General features: G+C 36.0%; 1 protein-coding gene and 1 pseudogene across 1 annotated transcript in view; one reads left to right on the top strand and one right to left on the bottom strand.

Moving 5' to 3' along the window:
- KCNT2 (potassium sodium-activated channel subfamily T member 2) overlaps positions 1 to 20,618 on the bottom strand; it is a 550,024-nt gene that overhangs the window by 247,162 nt on the left and 282,244 nt on the right. The gene's annotated exons all lie outside the window — the stretch shown is intronic.
- Positions 13,307 to 13,747, top strand: LOC138151141 (GTP-binding nuclear protein Ran pseudogene; annotated as a pseudogene).

Here is a 20,618-nt window from a genome sequence, read left to right on the forward strand (position 1 = left end):
ATAACCTTATCATATGACAACAAAAACATGTCTTGTTCTACTCCTCAGATATTATCTTCATCATTCTAACAAAAGAAAAGCCTTGGGGGTCTATTGGAAAGAATTTAACAGATGTATAGTCTATGATGTTCAAGGCATTATGCTAGATATAACCAGAGGTATAGTATTGAAATACAAAGTCTGTGCCCTCAAGAAGCTTATGAAAAAGTAGAAAGATAAAAAAATATGAAATAACTCTAGGACAAGTCAGATGCAAGGTACAAGTGATCCTAACAGATTGATGAAATCAGGGAAGGTTTCATAAAACAGACAGCATTTGAATTGGTCTTTGGAGAATGAGTATAATTTCCAAAGACAGAATGAGTGGAGAAAATTCTTATAGGTTGAAAGGAAAGGATGAGCTAAGGCACCAAGGTGGAAAATTAGAGAAAACAGTTGAGGTTTTCACTATAAGACAATAAAGACTTCAATTAGGGCAATAGTAATGGGAATGAAAAATAATAATGGAAAAGATACTACTAATACAGAAGTTAGATGATTTTGAAACATATTTATCATAAGAGAACAAAATGAGTTACTGATGACAAAGAGGTTTTAGGTCCAAATTCTTAGAAAAAATCATGAAATATATAGATATAAATTCAGAACAATAGATATGGATACAGCTATAGATATGAATAAAGATATAGATAGATTAGAGATAGACATGGCATAGATATATAGTTCTAGAGCCTCTCCCCACAAAGATCTCATTCATTCCCATGTCTTTAAGAATCACCTCGATTTACATAGTTTCAATATATCTGTTCATTTCTTCTAAGATCTGTTTCTGTTTGTCTGTCTCTGTCTGTCTGACTGTATTTGTGCATGTGTGTGTTGTGTGGATTTCTGTCTGTCTCTCTGAAAGTGAGAAAAGAAACTAGTTTGGGGCAAGTGAAGATGACTTCTGTTTGAAATGCTGACCTGATGTCCATTTGGAAATGTCTACCAGGAATTTGAAAATGGGAAGTCAGAACTTAGAAGTTCAAAAGTTTAAAAAAAATTGAGATTTTGGAATTATCTAAATTAAGGAGATAGTTAATGGCATAGGAATGGATAATATCTTTGGTGGGGGGAGAGACTATAGAACTAGATAAAAGAAATGATGCTAGAATTTTGGGCAATGCCTACATTTATCTGATGGGAAAAAGAAGGAGAAGTGAAAGAGAAAGGGAAGGAATTGTGAGATAGGAGGATGTGCATTATAATGAAGGTCAAGAAAGAAGAGAGTTTAAAGGAGAGAGTGGTCAACCACATTGAAAAGTACAGAGGTCAGATGATCAGTGTTCACTCACAATTTGAAAATTTCAGTAATAGAGGCAGATAATAGATAGCAATAAATAAATAGGTGTCAGTGGTAACATAGTTGATTCTGCAATGGAGAGATATGGCTGAAAGACTTTTAAACTGGGTGTGCCAGATTGTATGGCATGACAGTCTTATATTCATTGAAAAATATAAATGGTAGCAGTAAGATGCCGCACTGTTTAGTGGATAGTAGTTGACAATGTAGTTGATTTTTGAAGTCAAGAAGAACATGACTCATTTCCTTCCATGAGTAAGACACTTAACCTCTTAATGAGCTGAAGAAGTATTATAAGACTATAAGTTACAGTGGAAATAGATCCACAGTGGAAATTGCACAGACTGATTAAACCACAGTTCCATTCTTTTTTTTTTTTTTAATTGAGAAAAACTTTTTTGTGCTTCAAACATCTGATAAAAGTCTGGCATCCAAAATCTATAGAGAGTATACATAAAGTTTTGTAAACATCTGTAAAGCTTGAAGTCCTATATAAATGTTAACTATTAAAATAAATACAAATCTATAAGACAAGTAGGTTAGAGATATAACCAATAGTTTTGACACAGGTCCATTCTTATGCCACTTTACCTCTTGCTGCCACCACCACCCCCACCCCGTCGGTCAAAAAAAAAATATCATACAGCATAAGATGGAGGAGAATAGGGGAAAGATTTTTATTCTACCTGAGTCATTAGGAGACCTAGGTTCCAATACAGTACTGGCTCTACCATTGACCTTAGATAAGCCATTTTACTTCACTAGGGCCACAGTTTCTTCATCAGAAAAATGTAGAGGGTAAGAGAGATGTGCTTTCCTTTCTAGCTTTAACAACCTATTATTCTAAGAATCTGAAAGTAGTCAGCTAAAATAACCTATCTTTTAATTTAGATTACAATCTTGTTCCATGCACAAAGGCCCTAGAATCATTACTGAATGAATAGCTGTTTCTCAACACGTTCATGATTTATGTACTGCAATTAACAGTTTGTTCCTACTTGTACCCTGAGGTGATGATATATATCAGGTTGAGATGTTAGTTATACAGAAAACAAATCTGTGTATATGTCTACAATAGACTTCTCATAGTCATTCATCCTTTCTTGTGCCTTAAAAGTTAGAGGCATTTTCAGTCCCTAATTTAAGAACTAAACATATTCATCCAAATTATGCCTAAGAAGAAAAATTGCAGAAAAGTTGAATAAGCTAACATCTGGAAATTATTATAGCCATGGGAGACTCAGACTTTATTTTCTCTTCAAATCTCCACAAGAACTCTAAATTTAATTTGGTTTTAAGATTTAATAGGAATAATAGTTTTCTTTAATCTTCTCAAAATTCAGGTTTTTAGGAGGGATTAAATTAAGAAAAAAAAATGTTTATTATCTTGTATCTCTTGTCCTAAAAACTATTCATTAACTATTTGAATTCATTTGGAAAATGATAAAACGTGAATCACAAAATAGCCACAACATGTTTTATCTTTTTGATTAATTAACTTTGTATGAAGATGACACAGTGTGGTTGATGGTGTTTACCTCTGAAGAAAATTACAAATGCCTATCATATCTCTCCAATTTCCCTACTGCAATCTCAGTGCTTTATAACAAGTATGTATAAATTTTAAATCATATGAGAATATAACTCCAATGCATACTATTAATATTTATTATCACTATGCATCCATCTTATATCTTGAAAATGTGAAGAATGAATGCTCTTGATTTAAATAAACTTTTAATAGAACAGCAAAAATGACAATAACAGTAAGTCAATAAGCATTTTTATGTACTTATTATTATGTTATCTCCCCCTTTAGGATGTAAAATCCTATAGGACAAGCACTGTTTCTAAATTTATTTGTACCCCCCCATCACTTAATGCAGTACCTGGTACATAATAAATGCTTAATACTTTTCTTTTTACTTGCAAGGCACTGTGCTAAAAAGCAAAGAGGATAGACAGAAAAAGAAAGGAAAATTAAGAAAGGAGAAATAAAAGAAATAAAATTTTAGAAGCAGAAGGGATATCAGCACTTATTTATTCCAATCCATAACCAAAAAGACCCATCACAATGGTATATTTAACAACTTGTCATCCAGTTTCTCCTCACAAAACTCCAGGGAAGGGAATCCAACCACTATCTGAGGCAGCTTATTTGAAGAGCCCATTTGGACTGCTTTATTACATTCTACTAAGAAGAAACTCATGGATAAGTGAATTCAAGATATATGAAAAATAAATACATAAGAGATTGGAGAAGGAAGGGTACTACCTACCAGGGAAATCAAAAGTGGTCTTAAAGGAAGTGACATTTGAGAGATGAACCTTGAATGCAACTGAGAATCCCTAAGACAAATATAAGGAGTCAAAGCATTCTAATGCATAGGGGACAGCTTACATGAATCCATAGAAGTGGGCAGTGGGGAAACAAGCTAGTTTGTCTAGAGCATAGAGGATATAGGGACATTACTCTCTCTCTCTCTCTTTCTCTCTGCATGAGTGTGAGCTATATAAATACATATAGTGTATATATATGTAAATATATGTAACTTTATATACTATACATTATTATACTTTATATAACTTTATATACTATGTATTACTATGTATATAGTTACTATATAACTATACATAATGTACATACAGACACACACATATGCAAGCTTTAGTCCCAAATTGGGTATTTTTATTTGAGTATTGCTCATTACTATGTAATGAGCCTAGAAAAATATGCTGGAGCTTGATTATGAAGGTCTTCACATAACAAATAGGAGAGTTTGTATTCTGTCCCTGAAGCAATGAGTAGCTGATGAAACTTCCTGAGTAGGGAAGTGATATGAGCAGGCCTGTGATTTTGAAATCTCTATTAAACAGCCATGTGGAGGAGAGATTAGAAAAGAGAGAGTCATGAAACAGGAAAGCCAATAGGGATGATATTGAAATAGAATCCTGGGATGATATAAATCATACAGTCTTCCTTTTCATTTTACAGATGACAAAATTTGAGGAAGAGAGGTGAAGTCATCTGTTCCATGTCATATAATCAGAAAATAGCAAAGCCAGGACTCAGATTCAGTTATTCTTCCTGCATATTCAGCATTCTTTCCATGCTACTTCCATGTTGTCTCCAATAATCCTTTCAGGGGCTAAGAGGAGATGAGGAGCAGAACCAGGGTGTTTTGAGTATGGGTAGTGATGTGAGGACAGATATGAGATGTTAAGGGATCAGAATCAATGGTACTTGGCAACCGATTAGATATGGGAAGAGTATGACTAAAGTGTCAATGATGACTCAGGATGTGAACCCAAGAGATTGAAAGAATGGTTGTATCCAGGACAAAAATATAAATTTTAGAAGGTGGGGTGGATTTGAGGAGAACAATAGTCAATTATATTTTGGACATCTGTAATGGAAAGCACAGAAGTAGTTCACACTTTGTTTCAGCTATTGAATTAACACCTAGTTTCAGTTCAAGTTTCTTTTGAGCCTTGTATCTAGTCTGTTAAGAAACAGAACATGTTAACCCCACAACTTGTGAACCCTAGAACTTTACAACCCTAGAACTCATGAACTCCTGCAACAGGAAGGGGAGGGGCTAATGACTGTAAACAAGGAGAGGCCCAGGGTTAGAGACAGCAGAACTGAAAAGAGGACTTTTGTGGTGGCAGAGTCAAGAAGGAGAAAACTTGTGGTTTCCCATCACTCTGTTTGTCTGCTCTGTCTGTGTTGATGTTTGTTTGTGATACTTTGTACAGAAGTCCTGGGACCTTACTGGAAGCCCTGAAAGAGGATTTTCTGGTTGTATGCTTACAGACCTATGAAGGACTTGAGGTGAACTGGACATTATGAACTTTAATATGGAATGGGAATTGGATGAAGAACTGGACAAAGAGCTGGAAAAGGAACTGGGAGCTGCCTGCCTTTGAACCCAGGTGACAGTTGGAGGTGGGACCATAGAAGAGGAACATGGAAGCTGAGAGCCAGCCTTGAGTGAAGCTGAAAGAATACTTTACTTGGATAACTTGGATACTGTGTACCGACTGAGAAGATTATGATTTACTGTGACCTAGGGGTGGAGAACTTTGACTTTTGTACTTTGTGATTGAGTTAAGGATTTTGTGATTGACTAAATGAATGTACTTTGTTTAAAACTATGTGACCACTTTGGTGAAAACTGTGGCCATTTTAGTGATGAGCTGTTGAGTTGTGACATAGTGAATGCTGTATTTTGATTTTCTGTGATAAGTTGTAACATTGAATGCTGTATTTTGATTTTCTATGAATGTTTTGCTCTGATTTGTTATTGAATGAATTGAGAGCTCACTATGCTATGTAATTAGAACCTTGAAAGCTGTTCAAGCAGCAGTCCTCAAGAAAGTTGCTCATGTGTGGCTTTACAACATTCTCAGCTTGAGATGCCTTGTAAGATATACCACCACTCAGTTGGAGATAAAGAGCTGAAGCTCAGAAGAGAGATGAGGACTGAATATATATATTTGAGAGTCATCTTCATAGAGATGATAATTCAGCACATGGAAATAAAAGAGATAATTGACAGAGTATAGCAATTGTTAAGAGAAGAGGATTAACTCACTGATAAGTAGTAGGTCATAAATAACAGCAATGACAACAGTAATAATAATAACTACTGCTGCTGCTGCTACTTCTGCTACTACTACAACTACTACTATTACTACTACAACTATTAGCATTTACATAGTACTTATAGTTTTGCAAAGTGCTTTATATTTCATTTGATACTCAAAATAACCCTATGAAGTAGGTACTATTATTATCCCCATTTTTTTTTTTTACAAATGAACAAACTGAGGTAGAGGTTAAGTGGCTTATCCAGGATCATATTTCTAATAAATGCCTGAGGGAAGTTTCAAATTCAAATCTTCCTGAATTCAAGTTCTTCACTATTTATTGTGCCACCTAGCTGGAATAAATAGAAGTAAACAGTCAAATAGAAACATACTGACACATACATTAAGAACGTGCAAAGGAGATTGAGAATGATCAGTCAACATGGAAGGAAAAAAGAACCAAACAGAACAATATGAGATGTAGAATGGTGAGGTAGGGGACAAGGCAGGGGGAGTATCCAGATGGAGGGAGTGGTCAATGGTGTCAAAAGCTGTAAAACAGTCATGATTGAGAAAAAAATTATTGGGTTTATTTTTTTAATTAATTTAACTTTGGGGAAAGAAGTATGATCACCAGTTGTATAATCACCTCTAATCCTGTATTCATGCTGTTAACTCAAACTTTGACTAAAATCACCTCCCTCAACCTCCTCTTACTTCTAGTTAGAAGGTAGAATACAAAACTCCTTCCAATGCCTTCCTTTACAGAGAGCAGAAACTGAACTTTTTGGCTCACTCCACTTTGTATCTGCTGCTCTGCCTGGTTTCAGCTCACTTTCTTGCCTCATGTTATGTTTTTTTCTCTCCCCATTAGATTATGACCTCCTTCAGGACAGGGCCTGTCTTTCTTTTAATAATTGTATCCCCAGAGCTTAGAGCAGTGCCTGATATATAGTAGGTACTTAGATAAATGTTTATTGCATTTACTGGGTTGATGGAAAAGGAAGTCAGAGATTGAAAAATTGAGAAATAATTGGGAGGTAAAAACATAGAGACAAAGAGCGTAGACACATTTCATTTTTCATTTCTCTGGGAATTTTGCTATGAAAGGAAAGAGTTACAGATAGGTGGTATTAAAAGATGTTAGGGCCAAAGGGAAGGGTTTTTTTTTTATTTGTATGTGTTTGTGGGTGCATATGCTTATTGAGGAGGGAGATTCTGATATATTTTTAGGTGGGAGGAAAAGAGCCTTTAATGATATATTCAGAGACTATATAGAATGATAATCAGAAATCTATACACGACTATTCCCTACTGACCTAAATTTGCTTTAAAAATGCAGTTGATTATTATCTTTTGTTTTTATTAGCACCAGAATTTCTCCCAGTATCTCTCCCTCTTGCAAAAGAATCACAAAACCAGAGAATCTCTGAGTTGGAAGAGATTTTTGAAGTTCTTCTAGCTCAGTCAACATGTGACCAAGAATTATTTCCAAAACACAACATAAGACATGCTGACTTTGCTTGGAAAACGTTACTGAAAGGGAACACACTATATTTCAAGGAAATTCACTTCATTTGTAGAGAACTGTAATTGTTAGCAAGTTTATTCCTACATTCATGCTTATCATGGAGATTGGAATAACTGTCCCACCTCTGAAATATATTAGCTGTGTGACTCTGGGTAAGTCATTTGTCTTCTCATTGCCCACAGGAAATCCTAAAATGATAAGTTGAAAGAGAGCTGCTGATCTGCATTAGTAGAAGGAGTGTCTTCATCATAAGCTACTCATATCAATTAGATCATAAATCATACAAAAATTAATAATACCACAAGAACTTTAGTTCAAAGCCCTGGTGTAAGAAAAAATAAAACAATGTATATATCAGTGCTTTTCAAAGCATTATATAATTATTAGCTATTATATTACATTGAAATCTGGTATTCTTCAAATTTCAACCACTGTTCTTATTTTTATAGTCTGGGCCAAGCAGAGTAAATATAATACTACTTCTATCTAATATCTATTATCTATATAATATCTATATGAATTCGAATACTACTTCTATATAATACCCCTTGAAATGATTAAAGACAACTATCACATCGCACTTAAATTTTCTCTTCTATAAGCTAAATGCCTTAAATTCCTTTCATTGATCATCATATTGGATAACCTCCAATCCCTTCATCATCCTAGTCACCCTCCTCTGAATAGTCTCCTACATGACAGTCTTCCCAAAGGATATTGCACCCCTAAAATTTAATAAAATTTGATACAGTATTATAGATGTTGTTTGGCCCCAAAAGTATAGGTGGAATCATCAGTTATCTAGTTCTGAACACCATGGCTCTTTTAGTATAGCCAAAGTTTGCATTAATGCAAACTTTTTGTAAGGCTGCCATTTAATATTGTTTGAGTTTTCCATCTCCTACAAATTCCAGATTTTTTTTTCAGAATTTTTTCAGCTATCTAGCTGTCTTTCTCATCTTTTACTTATGGAATTCATTTTTAGACCCTTATGTATAGAACTTTTTAAATTTATCCTTGTTACATTTCTACTTATTGGATTTAGTCTGCTGAGATCTTTTTGGGTGATGATTTTGTCACCCAATGAATAAATTATCCTTTTCAGCTTTGTGGCATCTGCAAATTTGAAAAGCCTTTCAGCTAGGCCTTTATCTAAGCTGTTGATAAAAATATCAAACTGTACCAAACGAAGAACAGGTTTCTAGTTCATTCAGCTATAGCCCTCCTTTCAAACAGCCCTGAACCAGGGCAAGAAAGAGCACTGATTGTAAAGTCTTAAAGGAGTAGACAGGGGGCAGAATTTTGTCATCTATTTTATGTATTCAAATTTAGGGATTCCAAAAACTAACATTTGTGTAGCATTTTAAGGTTTGCAAAGCAAATAATATATTTTCATTTTATTTTCACAGCAACCCTGGAAGGAATGTTCTATCATTACCCCCATCTTACATATGAGGAAACATGCCGATGGTAGATAAGTGACATACCTACTCACACAGCTAGTAAATGTCTAAGGCCAAATTTGAATTTGACTTCTTGATTCCAAACTCAATTCTCTATCTACTGTGCCACCTACCTGAAATTATATAAGTTCCCTGTTGATAAATGCCTCTGTCAACTACTTTTATATGATCCTACTACTTTCCTCAGCATTAAGGCAAGCTGCTTTCACCAATAGATATCCTGGTCAAACTTTTCACATGTTGATTCTCACCTGTGTGAGCATTTATGAAGGCACATGACTGGAAGAGCAAACTGTATTGATTTCTGGTCTTTTTGCACTTATTCTTTCTTTCTTTGCTTATAGTTTAAGTATATCTCTCTTCTGTCTGCCTTGTATCTGCTTCCTCCATTCCTTTGTACCTCCCTGCATTGCTGAGTGTTTCCTGGTCCATTGATCACTTACTTGGCACTACTCCTGCCAGGGTAGCATTGAGTCTCTGTACATAGATTGCATCATGTTTCCCCAGTCCTATTTTCCCATCCTCCCAGATTTAGAGAATGTTCCCTATGTGATACCTATGTGGTTTTCTAATCTTAATCTAGAGACCATACAAGTTGACAATAACCCTTCATCTACTGCTACAGGGAAGGATATGGAAGAAAGAAAGGTAAACATACTTCTTGAACATATTGATAGAGCTTGTGTATAACAAATATAACATATTGATAGAGCTTAGCAGATTAGGGTAGGTGGGCCTACTGATTAATAATACATACATGCTCCTAAATTTATATGAAAAGATTCTCTTTTCTTAATGGATGCATGTTTTCCAGAGAAACATTTAGAGTGTAATCATTTACAGTGCAAAAAAAAGATGTCAAACACACAGCTGGGGAGCCACAACATTCCAGGTTAAAATGTAACTGGGAAATATATAACAAAATAAATACAAATATAATAAAAAATAGATAACATAACATGTTAAAACTAAGTCAACATACTGACAGTAGGGACCTTTATGTGCCAATTAGTGGCCCCTGGATCTTTTTGAGTTTGGCACCATGGATTTATACATCTATGGAAATGACCAACCAAACACATCTATAAGACTATAATTATCTTGAAACCCAACTTACTTTAAAAGAGCTTGAATAATCAACTCTTAATGAAAGAAACAATCTAGACCCAGTACTTAACACATTATTATTAAGGGTTGAATTCTATTACTTTACTTATAAAGATTCTACAATAGAGACTGTCTGGGGTGATCTGTAATATAAACCTGCAATCTCCAAATATTTGCAAAGAGTAATGATGTTGATACCAGTTGGACTTTGGAGAGTTAATGTTGGTCATTTACGGGAACTTGTCTCTAGTTCCTGTTAAAATAATGATAATAAAAGAAAAAGAAAAAATACTAATCACAGATTCCAAGCATCAAAATGTCAATATCCTATTTAGAAATTTATTTTTAAAAGGCTTTTTTAAATCATTGAGTCTATTTAAAAGCAAGAAATTCAACTAAAAATAAATTAATTTATTGTTTTGTTAATTAAGTCAATGCTTTTGTTTAAAAAAAAAATGGCTACAGACAGAAATAACCAAAACAGACAAAGTTATGGTCTGGGTTACCAGAATTCAATTATGTTTAAAGGGCATGTGATGGCAGCATTAAAGGCTGTATTTGGAATAAGCATTTATGAGAACAGATAAATATGCAAAATAATATCTGTAATCCCACAGCAAAACTATCATCCTTGACAATTTTAAAGGGATTGTTTGTTTGCCCAGTGTTCTAGTCTTTCTTGGCTCTGACTGTCATAAGTAATTTCAGTTGCTATGGTACAGTAGCTCAATCTAAAATGAAAAGTTGCAGGCCTTTCAAAATAATCGACAAGAAGGAAAAAGGGTAAATAGAGATTGCAGAGATTATGTCTGTTGCCCTACAAAGTCTGGGTTCAAAAAAGTATTAGCAGTTAATTAAATATTGACTCGTATTTGGTCCTGTGTTCTTTGCCCTATTATGTGCCTCTGTTTGTTTATCACAAGCTTAACTTTTGAGGCAATACCAGATAGTAATATACTGCTGAATTATGAAAGATTTAAGACATACCCCAATTAACAATAATATAATAATAATAATAGCTAACATTTTTATAGTGCCTACTATGTGCCAGGCCCTTTGCTCCACTTACAATTTATATCTCTTTTGTTCCTCACAGCCACCCTGGGAGGTACTGCTATTATTATTCCCATTTTATAGTTGAGGAAACTTGAGAAAACAGAGGTTAAGTGATTTATTTGCCTACGGTCAAACAGCTAAGGTAAGTGTTTCAGCCCTGGATTCTAACTCCAGTCTTCCTGAGTCCAGACCATTACTCTCTGTTGTGCAACTTGGATGTCTTCACACACATACACACATATATGGATACATGCAATGCACTAATGTTCCTTAAATAACACATTCCATTTCCTGACTGCATATTCACCAGCTATGCTGCATATCTGGAATTCTCATCTTCATTTCCATCTTTTGGCCTCCCTGGCTTTCTTTAAATTCCAGCTAAAATCCCATCTTTTACAAGAAGTCTTTCCTGATCTTCTTTAATGTTATTGCCTTCCCTTTATCTCCTTTTTGGTAACCTCAATATTTAACTCAGTGCTTCGCATATAGCAGATGCTTAAAAATTGCTTCTTTAACTGACTGACCATGACAGCCACAACAAAATACCCATCTGTATTTAAAAAGCTGATTTCATTCAATATAGTATATTTCCTTTCTTGACAGGGAAAAACTGACCCAAGACTAAAAGATATGGGATGATATATTCAGACAAGGATGATGATTGAAAATCATGGGGTTTGTTGATGGTATAGTGGTAGCTATTATATTGTGAACTTGTGATTGCATCTTTGAGCTATGGAAACCTACTCCTCCTATGCAGATCAGTAACTAGTTATGTTTTTAGGGCCTAGGACCACTTGGAGCTTAGTGGACAAAGGGACAGCTTTGGAGTCTGGAAAACCCAGTCTGAAGTCTGGCCCCTGAATAGTTGTGTGACCACAGACAACTTAAATAGAGATTTAATTATTCAGATATTCACCTTTACTTCTAGGACCCACTTTTCCCCCTTTCCAATAATCTTTCATTGTCATCTGTTTTCAAATATCCTCAAAGAAAGTTTATTTCTATTAATCTCAAAGTAAGGTAATTCTGTAACCTCAGAAGAATTAATTTTTTAAATCATTTTTAAGGGCTCACTAAGAGTCAGGCATTATGCTTAGCAATTAGGATACAAATGCAGAAGGGGGCAGAAAAACAAGAAAGATTGCCCTCAAGGAGTTTACATTATAGTAGGGAATAACAATACACATAGGGGAGAAGGGGCTAAGCAAGGGTGCTTTAGTTTGAGAGGGACTTCACAGAAATGGTGAGTTGAGTCATAGAGCCATTGATTAACAAATCCTTTCCAGGAATGGTAGTGCTGATTTGATTATTGTTCCCAGAGGAGGTAGGAACTCTATGTACAAGGGTGTGGAGAGAGGGAGAGGACTCAGAATTTATAGTAGGAAGAAGGGTGAGATTCTTGATATAATATGAATGAAGAAACCACACAGATGAAAAAGACATCCTAGACTGCTGTCAACAACCCCTATAACAATGGGTGTATTTGAAATGAGATGGACAAGTTCATTTCTTGCTTAATTCATTGAGCTCTGCATTCTGGGTAATTCACTGGTAGTTGGAGCCTATTTGACTTATTATTATTTAGTAATAATTATAGTTGCTAAATAGACTCTAATTCTTACCCAGAATATGGAGCTCAGTGAATTATAACTAACAATTATAATTAATAATTGTTATTAATCAATTAATAACCTGCTTTTATAGAGCATTTTAAGATTTCCAATTTTTTTTCCAAATACTCTACAAATATTATTTCATTTGATCCTTACAACAACCTTAGGAGTTAGGCACTGTTAGTATTCTCATTTTAGAAATTAAATGTGTAAATTAATTTTAGAAATTAAATTTGTGGGCAGACCCACAAATGATTTTACCAGTGTCATGCAGCTAGTAAATGTCTGAGGTAGGATTTAAACTGAGGTCTCCGACTACAAATAGAGAACTCTTCAGAATTTGGGGGTATGTTTTTCATTACGTATCTAGAAGATAACTATCCCCAAGGTAAAGGGATTCAGAGTGATTCAGTCAGTCAGAGGTGGTTCCGGAAGAACCATAATGATGACTGCCCAATTCCAAGTACAGTTGGCCATAGAGAGACTAGTAAAACCACATTTTAAAAAATCCCTTAACTGGTGAATTCAAGAAGTACATAGACACCTTGGGTAGAGGGCTATCTCCTTATGTTCCATACTAACAGAGGTCTAAGAGATGATTTTTTCATCCAAGCTCAGTTTGCTATTATAAGTAACATCAAAAGTTACTTACAAGAAGATACCTAACTGGCATAGGTATTTGTTGCAAGGGTGTAAAAAATATCCCTATAATGTTACATAGCAACAAAGTAGATATTAGAGACAGAGAAGTCAAGGAGGAATCCATTGCCTTCTATAAGACGAAGGATCTGCAGTACTATGACATTTCAGCCAGAAGTAATTATAATTTTGAGGAATCTTTCCTTTGGCTTGCTAGAAAACAATTTATTAGAGAGGACAGTTTGGAGTTTGTCACCATGCCTGCTCTTACAAGTCCAGAAATTGTCATGGACCCAGCACTAGCAGCACAGTTATGAATAGGACTTACAGATTGTAGAAGACAACTGTGCTCCCCAATGAAGATGATGAATTGCAAGGGAATGAAGCTAGAGACTAGTGTCATAGGTCTACTTTTATAAAAGAAACTATCCTGTGATGTCAGTGATATAGCAAGTTTGCCATTTTATTATATGGCTAAGCAGAACAGGTACTTAACCAAGATGCCAAAGGAGATGAGCAGGAGTGAATTTAGCATTTTAAAAAATATAAAGTAAATCATACTTAAATATATGTTTTATTTAATAAATATTTATTCAAATGAGTATGAGTTCATATTTTAGACCTGAGTATTTAATTGTTTGGGATCACAATTATGTCCTCCTTGAATTTCAGTATTACTACAGTATTCAATAGTAAATCATGTCTGTTTCTGCATTCCCATTATTTTTTGTTTAGATCATAATAAAGTTGTATTTCATGTTTTTAAAATGTGCCCTAGCAAGACCAGCTTTGGGTAAAACCACAAAGAAGGAAATGCTTTACATCATGTTTGCTTTTTACCTCCTCACTTCACCTCCATTCCTGTAGAAAGGATTTTTAACATAAGGTTGTAAACTTGTGTGTTTTTTTCAATATGTTTGTAACAATTTTAATATACTTTTCCCCTTATAATTTTATATATTTTATGAATTTAAAAATAGTATTCTGAGAAGCGGGCCTAGGTTTCAGCAGATCATCAAAGGTTAAGAAGCTATGGTCTTGCCCAGGATACCTCATTCAGACTATATCTCCCAATTAACACTAGACTAGACTGTTTTTCATCCTTGGACACCGTTCCTATTTCTAATACCTAGAAATCTAGGTTTATTTTTCTGATTCCCCATACTCCAGGGGCTCTATTTACATTTTTGTCTTATTTTGAAGTTTTAAACATAATAATACAAAGGGGAAAGAAATTTTAAAAATTCAGGCACCCTATCAAAACCAGTCTGAGGGTGATTTTTTTTTCTGGCAGAATCCCTTTTCTTCCAGAAATCATGAAATCATACCATATGGGACACTGCCTACTCCACCTATGCATAAGGCAGGCCTTGTCTCCTAAACCACTTGTGTTTTGATTTATTTTTAAACATAGGAATTGCTCTGAGAAAAATATTCTTCCTTCAGAGGCATTGTTTCCCTGTCAAAAAAAAAAAAAAACTCTATCAGGGGAAATTCTTCCCTTACTGTAGGTAACCTTACTATGTGGAATATTTCCTTAGTCAATGTTTCTATATAGCTAATTAGTCAGAGAAATGTAACTTTGTATGCAAATTTATAATATGAATATCTGGCACATATACATCTACTCATTTCATGTATATTTGTATATACATGTACAAATATACACATACATAGTGAGAATGTGAACATTCAAGTGAAAATTTGCATTGGCATTCTTTGGATTAGGACCTCTGTGATACTATCAGTACAGATGTAATTACAGATAAGGAACCAGCTCAAAAGGATGTAGCCAAAAAAAGTTGAGCAAATACAGATAGAAAAAAAGAACGAGAGGGGCAGCCAGGTGGTGCAGTGAGTAAGAGCGCCAGCCCCAGAGTCGGGAGACCCGGGATCGGTTCTGGTCTCAGATACTTAGCACCCACACAAAATAACTGGCCATGCAACCTTGAGCAAGTTACTTAACCCCAATTGCTTTAAAAAAAAAAAGAATGAGATAAAATAATCCTGTTCCTCCTGTTTTGTGATCATATTTAATATTCCTTAAGTAAACAGGGAAAATTTGCTTATTGTAGCTATACTCAACTCATATCGTCTTACTTCTGAATCATCATTTATGGTCTTAAAATAAACATATTTAATCACAAACCCACACAATAGAATTTCTAATCTCAAAGACCTTTTTGTAAGAGAATAGTCATCCCTTCCACATCACTCAGGTTAGAGGTGCAGTGCCCCTGTGACCTGGAAAATCTGTATACAATTTTTTGGCCCTCCTTTTGCACCAGAGAAGGTCTGAATTTTTTTCTTTCATGGGGTGCTTATAGTACTTTCTTGTAAAATTTAGGTTGATATTATGCAATACTATACATATATTTTATTTATTTCTGAGTTTCTAAACTTTTTCTGTGTCATCTTTTGACCTTCATGTGTCATCTGTGCCTTCTTCAAAACTCCCCCAATATTCTCATTTAATTTCTTATGGCAATCTACAATATATCAAAATTGTGATGGAGAAAACAAGATGTGGAAGTGATGACTCTAATGAATTCCCTGAAACATTTGAAATTTCAGGAATATAGTTTATGGTCAGTATTTTAATAATATTTAATAATAAACACCTAATATGGTGCATTGCTTTGTGCCCTTATACAAGTCACTTATTCACTTCTTTCCCACTTCCATAAGTTTTGGTTTCCTTATCCACAAAACAAGAGATTTATATGGTCTCAAAGGTCCCTTCCACCTCAAACTAATGGTCCTATGAAATATTATAATTAGGGTTGCTTGAGATCCATTTAGCTCATTGTGTGGCATTTTTAAGGCTCATCCTCACAATGTAGAGTCATTATTAGAACTTCAGTGAAAATTTCCATAGCTAGTTCTAACCCAGATGTAATTTACTGTCAGATGGGCACCCACTAATGAAAACATAAACTCAAAGATTTAGAGATGGAAGGGACCTTGGAAGTCATCGATTTTTCAGATGAAGAAAACATGGCTTCCTGATTTGCCCAAGGTGATAATGTCAGAGGCAAGATATTAAACCAGATGTACTGATTCCAAATCTATCACTAGGCTCACAAAATCCTTTGAGATTTTCACAAGCAGAAAGCATAAGAGCCTACAATGTTTTCCTGTTTACATAGCACTTGCCTTGCAAAAATCCTGTAAGGTAGACAACGCAGATGTTACTGTATTGGAGCCAGATTTATTTCTTTCATCTGCATAGGGGTCTCCCAGTGAGAAAACTATACCAATAGAGATTAGTATCTTTTGTACAGTTATCTACTTTCAAAGGGTTGTTGGGGGCACTGACAGTTTCAGTAACTTGTCCTAAATCACACAGCGAATATGTATCAACATGTAGGGGAAGGACTTGAACCCAGCTCTTGCTGAATTCCAAGTACATTCTCTATCCCTTATGACATGCTGCTGTCCTGGTACTGTCTTCATTTTACATATGAGGAAAATGAAGTGAAGTGCTCAAGTCACACAGAATGTAAGTGACAAAGACAGGGTTTCAAACTTTGTCTCCAACAAACATAAAGGATAAATTCAGTATGTTCTTCATTACACTTAGCACAGTGCCCGGCATATAGTGGGTGCTTAATAAATGTTTGTTAACTGATTTGATTACACTGTGCTGCTTTTCAACACTCTGATGAGTTTCCCCCAACCTAATGTGACCTCTAAAATTTTAAATTTTGAAGACCTCCTTGGTAATGGAAATGTCTACATATACTCCAGAAATAACAATGTCTTCAATCCAGCACCCTTCTCCTCAATATGACAGCCAGGTGGCACTGTGTATAGGGTTCTGTGCCTGGAGTCAAGAAGATCCCACTTCAAATCTATCCTCTGATACCTAATAGCCATGTGACCCTGGGCAAGTGTCTGTTTGCCTCATTTTCCTAAGGATTAGGGTAAAGTGGAGATAATAACAGCACTTACCTCCTAGGGCTGTTATAACAATCAAATGAAATATCTGAAAACACCACAGTTCCTTGCATGAAGTAGATGCTATATAAATACTCATTCCCTTCACTTTCCTGATTCTCTCCCTCTCCCCCAGGCCATCAGCTCTGCTTCCAGACCAGCCAGGGGATTAATCCCTGTAGAGAAACCCTCACTTCATCTGCCTCCCTGCCATCCCACTGCTACCACCAAGTCAAGCAAGCCAGTCTAGCTGAAAGAGCAAGGTACTCTAAGGGATAAACAAGAGGTATCATGCTCCAGTTGGGCCAAAACACTTCTACTCTATTAGCTACTCTATACAACCATTTCTCTCCGTGTTGCAGTGGAGAAAGATCAAGACCCTGCAGTGAAAAGCCCTGGGAAAAGCAGCACTGAAGCCCCCAACTCTCAACCTTCCACTGCCCACCACTAGCCCTGATTCCAAGTGCACTCATCCTCCAGGGGAGCAAGCATTGTGAAGAGGTTCACCATCCCAGCTCTAGGTTTTTGTTCTCTCCTGATTTTCATTTTCTATATGTGACCACTTCTCAGTCTCCTTTGCTGGATCCCTCTACATTATCTCACTGGGTAATCTGATCAGCTCTAGTGATAATTATCTTCTATGCAAATGATTCAAATAATTTTCAGATCTATTTATCTAATCCTAACCGCTCTTGACCTCCCACTTTGCATCTAAAATTGTCTACTAGACATCGTAAGCTAGATGTCCTGTAGACATGTTAAATTCAATATGTCCAAAGCTGATCTCATTAGCATTCTACCTTCTCTGAAATTTTCTGTTGCTTTTGAGGATGCCACCACCCTCCCAGTCACCTGGGCTCACAACTGAGGTGTCATGCTGTAAAGCCATGCATGAGCAGTTTTTCAGACAACTGCTGTTAATAGCTTTCAAGGTTCTGATTATATAGTATAGCAAACTCTCTAGTTATCCAATAACAAATGAGAGCAAAACATTCACAGAAAATCAAGGTACAGCATTCACAATATTACAACTTACCACAGAAAATCAAAATACGGCATTCATAATGACATAATAACTCAACAACTTATCACTAAAATGGCCACATAGTTTTCACCAAAGTGGTCACATAGTTTTGAACAAAGTACAATCATTTAGTCAATCAATCACTTAGTAACTCAATCATTCAATCATAAAGTACAAAAAGTCAAAGTCCTCCACCCATGGGACACACAAAGTTACAAATCAGTCACTATTCAGTCATCAGTCACTATTCAATCATCAGTCACTGTTCAGTCATTAGTCACTATTCAGTACCCACTTTAGGGGTAGTGGGAAATATACAAGCCATCCACCCCTAGGTCACTAGTAAATTACAATTTCAGTCACTACTCAGTACTCATGGAGAGATCTTTTCATCTTGACTCAGCGCAGGCTTTCAGCATCCATGGTCCAAGTTTCCACCTGAATCTAACCAACTGCCACCTGAGTTCAAAGGCAGACAACTCCCAGTTCCTTGTCCAGCTCTCCATGCAGTTACTGCTCCACACTGGAGCTCACAGTGTCCAATCCATCTCAAATCCTTCACGGTCTCTGTTCCTAGGAGGACAAGGCTTAACAAAGCCACAAGAACATTCATGCACATTAACAAAGCCACATTTGTACAGAGTATTGACCCAACGGTCATGCTTCTTCAGTCCTCTGCAGCTCCAGCTGGCCCTGGGAAATCCTCAGCAGCCTCAGCACCTCTGGCTGGCCCTCAGAAGTCTTCAGCAGCTTCATTCTCAAAATCAAAATCACTTTCTCCCATTCTCAAAATCAAAATCACTTTCTCCATGGATGTTCCAGTCCAGCAGCAGCAGCCCACCCTTCAGGTGCTCATCCCAAGAAGTTCTGACTTTCCCAGCTGGGCTTTTCCCCTATATACAGTATTGCTCCTCCCTATTCAGCCCCTTCCTATTATGTCAGCAACAGGGGTTCATACCTTCTGTTTCTGTAACAGAGGCTTAATTTGAAATTAGGTGCTAAGTACCTGTCAGCTTAGCAATACAAAGGGGTCTTCCAGGGGGTGGCTAGGTGGCAGTGAATAGAGCACTTACCCTGGAGTCAGGAGGACCTGAGTTCAAATCCGACCTCAGACACTTAACATTTACTAGCCATGTAACCTTGGGCAAATCACTTAATCCCTCCCCCCACAAAAAAAGGAAAAAAAAAAGTACACACTCAAAGGGATGTTCAAATTTACTTACTGTTACACATGCACAACTCCTCTCTCTCAGACATCACACATATACAATCTATTGACAAGTTCTTTCAATTCTACCTTTGCAACATCTCACAAACCCCCACCCCGCTTCTCTCCTCTGACATAAGCACCACCCTCATGTGTACCTGCATTACCTCATAACTATACTATGGCAATAATTTTTTTCTTGCCCTCCCACTCTCAAATCTTTCACCATTCCAGTCCATCCTAAACTCAGCTGCCAAATTGATCATCCTTAAGTGCAGATCTGACCAACTCCCCCTTTCCTTCCCCTCCTACTTAATAAACTCCCTTTGTTCCCTGTTACCTCCAGGATCAAAATAAAAATCCACTGTTTGGCTTCTAAAGTCCTTCATAATCTGGCCCATTCCTACCTTTCCATTCTTCTCACACTTTACTCACTGTGTACTCTCTGAACTAGTAACACTAGCCTCGTAACTATTACTTTCACAGGGAACTACATCTCACAACTATGTTCCTTTTAGAATGCTCTCCCCCTGTGTTTTGCCTCCCATAATCCCTGGCTTCCTCTAAATCTACTATCAAATCCCAGTTTCTATAAGAGGTCTTTCCTGGCTCTCCCAACCCCAATGTTAGTGCCTTCCCTCTCAGATTATCTCTAATTCACCTGGTATGCACTCCATATGTCTACAGCTGTTTTCATATTGTATCCCTCATGAGAATATGCGTTCCTTGAGGACCCAAACTGCTTTTATCTTTCTTTGTGTCCTTAGTACTTAACACAATGTTTAGCCCATAACAAATACTTAATAAATACTTGTTGATTTGTTTACTTTATGTGACTAGGTAGGGTTCCATAAGCTAATGAAATTAGAGGTTCAAACCTTCAAAATAGAAAACAAAACATGCAAGGTAAAGTCCTAGATGATAGGGATACAAAGTTCATAAGTAAAAAAAACAAAAAAACCCAATAAATAGATGAGCAAACAAGCCAACAAATAAATGAATGAGCAAATAAAAATAAGTGATAAATATATGAATAAATAAAAATATATAAATGGATGAACATGGCAGATCATTTTCTTAGAAGCTTGTAAACTAGTA

This window comes from Petaurus breviceps, unplaced genomic scaffold (assembly GCF_028583685.1).
Source record: "Petaurus breviceps papuanus isolate PSGF00001 unplaced genomic scaffold, PetGlider_PUasm1.0 90895, whole genome shotgun sequence".
NCBI classification, from domain to species: Eukaryota; Metazoa; Chordata; class Mammalia; order Diprotodontia; family Petauridae; genus Petaurus; species Petaurus breviceps.